This window comes from Rhea americana, unplaced genomic scaffold (genome assembly GCF_003343005.1).
Source record: "Rhea americana isolate MKP2758 unplaced genomic scaffold, rheAme1 scaffold_144, whole genome shotgun sequence".
NCBI lineage: Eukaryota > Metazoa > Chordata > Aves > Rheiformes > Rheidae > Rhea > Rhea americana.
Window position 1 is genome coordinate 274,551 of NW_028185528.1, and position 6,230 is coordinate 280,780.

Consider the following 6,230-nt stretch of genomic DNA (forward strand, 5'->3'; position numbering starts at 1 on the left):
CCCCGCGTCCGCGCTTCGTCGCGCCTTCTCCGCGCGCTTCTCCGGCGCCCCGGCCGCGCGCTCGACGCGCGGCGACGGCCGGGCTGCCCGAGTGGGTCGGGGTTTTCGGGGAAACCTGATTCGACTGAGGAAAAGCAGGCTTATCTAAACCTTTTTCATAATTATTTTTTGGAAATGATTTTCAGAGCTGCTCGATTGTTTATAATTCAAGCTTATAGCGATGATCTAAAGCCCACTGTAATGCTAAACCAAACTGTGAACGGTAGAGGGAATTGGTACTAAACGGTACAGTAAAAATTAATCTGTAGCCAAATTTTTGCTTGTATAAAAACGCTTTGCTCTATATTGCTTTTTTTCTCCCCTCCTTTCTTCTAAAGGATTCATTCAACTCACTTACCTTATCTGTAGATTAAGTAAACATATAGGTAGGACCTGGTGTGTCTTTTGCACGCTCTACTTGCTGTATCTCAATAAATGCGTTATCTTAGTCCATAAATGATATCTCACTAAATTCAAATAAAAGAGCAGGTAAGATCCTCGTGGTGTAATCTGTGTGYGCGTTTCTGTAGGTAGTATTTGTGTGTGATATATACAGTGCTTGCAATCTGTGCTTTATGCACGTATCACGTAGGCACAAACAAGCCTGTGATCTAAAACCCATGTAGTGTGTGGGGTGGGTGAGTAAAATCTACGTAGGCAAATTATAGCAATTGAAGATTTCAGCTGTTTTAATGGTGGATATTTTGGATAGCGAATATTTTATTTTTCTAGCTTTTTAAATGCTGGGGTTTTTTTTATTTGAGAAGAACCATATCATTTACATTTTTGACTTCGTGAGAGAAGGGAAAGCAGTTCATCAAGCCTTACTTCACCCACACCTTTCCTTTGCTTTTATTCACTCTTTGTTTTGAGGGATTTTTTCTTTCTTAAACATTTGGCAAGGAAATGATGCTGAGTACCTGTTTGTGTGGCGTGTGATAGACGCACGTATTGCTTGTTGCAGATGTTTGTAGAAAAGGAACTTGGAAGGATTTTTGCCTGAATGCAACTAGATTTGCTGCTGTATAACTCATATAAATTAAATATTCTTAATTATTGTAGCTCATGCTAGAAAAGATTCAGGACAAAGGGGAGATTGATGCTGTGTGCCTTACAATGGCCCTACTGATTTCTCTACTGGCCCTTCCTCTGCACATGGTCAATTAGAATTGAAAATCCTGTGCTGATTTCATTCGCTGGAATTTTTAAGCAGGTCAGGAAGAAAGATGTTATTGAAAGGAAAAGTCTCATCTAAATAAGAAAAGAACACGTGGCCATCTGGTCTAACTGTACCATGCCGAAAGTCATTTTGGCTCAGCCGTAGTTAGGTCTTTGCAACAGTTTGCCAAAATATCAAACAGAAATCTGTTTACGTTAAAACACTGTGCTTTTTAACTATAAAAATGCAATGCACAGCTCTCTTCCTATCTGTAATGCATGAGCTCATTTGACCCCATTACCTTAGTGAGACTGACTGCATTTCTGGAAGGCTCTCAAGTTACTTCTGCTGCATAAAGGTATCGTTGGAACAACCAATCTTTTGAAAGTTTTAGAAATAATTTGGAGCAGTTTATTCTTATGGCTGAAACTCACACTTTTGCTTGAACAGCAAAAGGTTTAAGCAAGCAGATGCAATAGGGGAAGCATGGGGAGAAGGGTGGGGGGAGAATATTTAAAAAAGAAATTAGAACTTGAAGTTTCTGTGAGTAGCACCATGGAGTTTGCACAACCAACTGGAAGCCATAGGCTAAGAGAGCATGTGTAGTAGCCATCAAACTTGTAAGGAACAGAGTCATAAATATGCATGAACTTCTACGGTTGTTTTGCTTCAACATCAGCAACTATTTAAAAGTTTAAAAAAGTCACCAAAAACACAAGTCAGAATTTTGAAATTTGGGTAAATAAGCTCTTTGGGATAAAAACAAAATCACATAGCTCCAAATCTCAGGTATCTGGGCAACAGCAGCTCGARGCTAACTCGTCTTAGCAAAGATGCTGGGTATTTTTATCTCCTACTTTAGTCAGAGTTCCTGAATACCTAGCACTTAAATCAAGGGACCTTACTGGGGAGAATATTGAACTAAACATGGATCCAAGGCCTTATGTTTACTTGCCCACATTTAATACTGAACTTTTCTGTGAATGGGAAAGTAATGACTAATAACAAACTGAATATATAAATTACTGGTTGAAATATCCCTTCTATTGCACGGTAGTGTGTAAATCACTTCCAAAGTTTAGCGAAATTGATTTGCGTAGCATTTCAGTCTTTAGGAAATGGATAAAAATACACCTGCTTGTTGTCATTAGCTTAAGAAAATTGAAGTCATCACTTCAAAATGTAGCTGAAATCACTCTTTTGAAATATGTTTGTGAAACAGAAGTGACAAATTTAATTTTTCAAGCATAATATGCTTGAAAAAGTAGAAGGGGAATTAGCATATTAATACAACCGAAATTGCAAATATATCCAAGTTACAGGCACATCTCTTGCATGACCATCGTGTTGAGTTAGCTACTGGTACTTCATACAAGGTATATCTCACATTCATTCAGGAAGGTGTAAAATCACTTGTTTTAAAATTACAGGAATATAAATTTGAATGGTGTTCTCGATTCTTTCCCTTCATTTCTTTGAAATACGTTTTCTACACTCTTGACCTTGCCTGCGGATATTGTCACTAGGTGCACCTTTATTTGTAGGTCTCTGCCGCTGTTTGCAAAGGAAGTTGTATCTGCTTTTTGGGCTTTTTGGTTTTTGCTTTGTCTTTTTTGCTTTGTCTTTTTAAGACTAAATTTACGTGATATCTATGCTGAATTCCTTTTTAAATAGTTCTTATTAGTTATATTAAAATCACTAAAAATGTACTTTCTATTTAAAGATGACTGGTAGTGTGAACAAAGTATACTTTCTTTAACCTTTTCAGGGAGTAAATTAAGAACAGGATGTGTGTGTGTGTGTACGAGCATCTATAAAAACACATTTTCCTTCATGTCTCGTTCCTACAAAGTTCATATTGAAAAGCAAAAATTAATCACCATTTGCACCATACAAGAGTTCTTTCAAGAAGATAATGCAATTCAAAAGGATTTTTTTAAATGGATCCATGCTGCATACATTTAAAAATTAAACAGAAAAAAAAAAAAGCTTTGAATGTGCCTTTTCCGTGGGCGTCTCTGTTAACCCCACCCCTGGCCTCACCAAATAGAGAGCAACTATTTTGGGGAGTATCGTGTTCAGAAGACCAACTTTCTGGAGTGACGACACTTGCTGGGCCAGGGTCTGTGCGCGGTGGCGACTGAGAGGCCAGCGGCAGCAAGGCCAGCTAAGCAAAATATTCCCCCGCCACGCTCCCCTTCTTCACTTTGTAGACAAGCTACCCGCAAAGCATAGGCATATGGCAGGTTTAAAACTGCCACAAATTCATCTAGATCTTGCTAATCTCTCTAAAGCCGAGTACGTTTGAGTATCTCAGTATTTCTGCCTTTCAGATATGGGCAGAAATACTGTATCTGTACAGAAATACTGTAGAGATAGTGTACTCTGTACGTTATCCATATATCTTTATATAATGCACTCTATATACATACAAAATCTTTACGTAATGGATTATAGCCCCGCGTAGCTCATGTACAAGTGATGCATGAACTTAGCATAAAATATTGCATTGGTTGTAAAACTAAAGCAGAAATGATTATGAAAAGAGAAATAAGGGGTGCCCCTAGTCACACTGTGTGGAAAGTGCCTGCACGTACGCYTGTGTTTTATATAACAATGCGCATATATATATTTACCAAGTTAAGTATTTCGTATCATCCTAGGAACACGAGGTTGAAACCGAGCCTGGCCGACAGAAGGAGAAAAGGTTTGCGTTTGTGTTTAATCTTTGTGCAGCAGGGCTCAGACTGCTGTCTGATCCGCACATAGCAGAGCATGGGGCCGGCCGTGCATTGCGTGCAGGCTCCGCGATTGTGGCGGGGGGAAAAAAAAGAATCTGGCTGGCCTCCAGGCGGGCGAGCGCAGCGCTCTGTTGATCATTATGTCTAGCCTTCAGGTGTCTCGGCTCACAGTGGGCGGCGGAGGGGGGAGGGGGAGATAACAGGAGGGCAGACAAAGAATAAAATGATGTATTTAACAAAACAAAACAAAAAATATATATATACACATATATATGCGCGTGAAAATTCACATCAGTTCCTCCGTCTTAAAAAATGCTTCTTTTAATGTTCCTTGTGCTGCAGTGGGAGCATGCAAACATCTGTCCGGGAAGATTTATTTAAGCCATAATTAGTAGCGTCTGGAGTCTTTCAACAATTTCTCCTTATTGCACTTAAAAAAAAATTTTTTTTTTAAAAAAAAAGAAGTCTGCTCATCTTTCACTCAGAAACTGTTTTCACTTCATGCTTTATTAGAGATCCAGTGCAGCTAGGACCGAGCCAGATTTCTATTGTCTTTGCTTTCCCCCTTCTGAACGTAGTTTTCAGAATCGAACTTTTGGTAGGGGAGGGCGAGGGTGGGAAGGAGCGTGTGTGCGGGGAGGAGGGGGTATCTTCTGAAAGATCTTACGAAGATTTAGAAAAAAATATATAAACAGAATCTGAATTAGTGTTTCTGATTATACAGTTAGCCATTTGGATTCAGTTTCTTTCCCGGAGAAGAAGGAGAAAAGCTCTGCTTTGTCTGTTGCTTCTGTTTGAGAACTCTCATAAATCTTGCCCAGAAAGCAACTTAGACGCAAGGAGATTTGGCCAGTTCGGATCCGGGAAGCGGCTGCGCCGTGTGCTGCTGTGGATATTCCCTTCCCTGTGCCGCCGGCCCCTCCGCCCGGCCCCCCGGCGCGGCGCGGCGCGGCTGCGAGCCCCGCTCCCTTCCCACCCCGGCAGCGTTCCAGCGCGCGGAAGTCGCAGCCCAGCGATGGTTAAAGTTTCTCACGGGGAAGGCTCGGCGGGCGCCGCAGCGGCGGGGGCCCCGCGCGCCCCATTGTTCCCCGCGCGCGCCCCATTGTTCCCCGCGCGCCCCATTGTTCCCCGCGCGCGCCCCATTGTTCCCCACGCGCGGGAGCTCCCCGCCCCGAAGCGCCCCCGCCGCCCTCCACCGCCGCTGCAGCAGCTGTCACGCGTCGGGAGAGCCGGCGCTGCCCTCGCTCGCCGCGTTGAAGTTTGCCCGTGTTTCCCCCCCGCCGCGGGGATGGATCAGGCCTGATCGGGCGCAGAGTGCACGGAAAAGTGAACAACCTGCGTGTGCGGGGCTTTTTGCCTTTGTTTTCCCTCGTGAACAAAGCAGCGCGCTGGCTGTGTCAGCGAGCGGCGTGGCACGCGTGCAGCCGCTGCCCTGAGGACAGCCCTCTCCTCTCCTCTGCTGAAGCACGCAGGAAACATCTCGCGGTTCGAACGGCGCTTTAGACGCGCGTTCACCTCGCGGGAAAAAGTAACCACCGATTCRGCGCGCGTGGCATCTGGCCAGTCGTAAGGGGGCCCTTCGAGGGCTGAAAAGGAGAGTAAACAGCCGCGGTACTCACGGTTCTGCGGTGCGCGGGCCGCGCTGCCTCCTTCCGCGGGGACGCGGCGGCGAGGGGCGCGACTCCAGGGCGGCCGGGGAGCGCTCGCGCTCAGGCATCCCGCCGCTGCCGCGCAGGCTGCGCTCTCTGCAGTTCTGAATTGGACTAAATAGCGCCCATGTGAAAGACAGGGGAAACACAGTCATGTGGGAGGCAGGCGCCTGCTCCATTGGCTCGGCCGGCGCGACTTCGGCGGCCCCGCRTTCCCACCATTGGTCAAATGTTGGAGCTGCGGGGGCCTGGGTCCTCCTCGCGCGCCCCTTCTGCCTTTATGCGTGCAAGAATGACTGTAGGATTTTACAGTGACAGGATTAGTTGGGAGAGGGACTGAAGTCATCCTGTGACTGAAGCCGGTGGGTGGGGATTGGAAGCTGCGCCTCTCCCAAGTCTACGTTTTTCCTCCTGCTGCCTCTGCTCTGTGCGCCAGGAAACGCTTGCAGCTCGCTTCGGAAGCAGGGGGAGACCAAAGTGACTTTCTCGTTCAGGTTCAAGGGGAGGGATTGCACTTTCGGAGCAAGACAGTGCTACAGACCGTGCAGTGATTTCAGCGGACTAATCTACCCTTTATCCTGTCTGGCTAAAGAGGGAGGTTATTTTCCCATTTCTGGATTTTTTATTTTATTTTTATTTTTT

General features: G+C 45.2%; 1 protein-coding gene across 2 annotated transcripts in view; it reads right to left on the reverse strand.

Moving 5' to 3' along the window:
- The window catches only part of LOC146599177 (uncharacterized), a 63,028-nt gene extending 57,178 nt beyond the window's left edge, over window positions 1–5,850 (reverse strand). For both annotated transcript variants that reach the window (XR_014895088.1, XR_014895087.1), the window contains exon 1: window positions 5,559–5,850. The gene's annotated coding sequence lies outside the window, so the exon portion shown is untranslated. The remainder of the gene's footprint in view (window positions 1–5,558) is intronic.
- Between the last annotated feature and the right edge of the window lie 380 nt (window positions 5,851–6,230).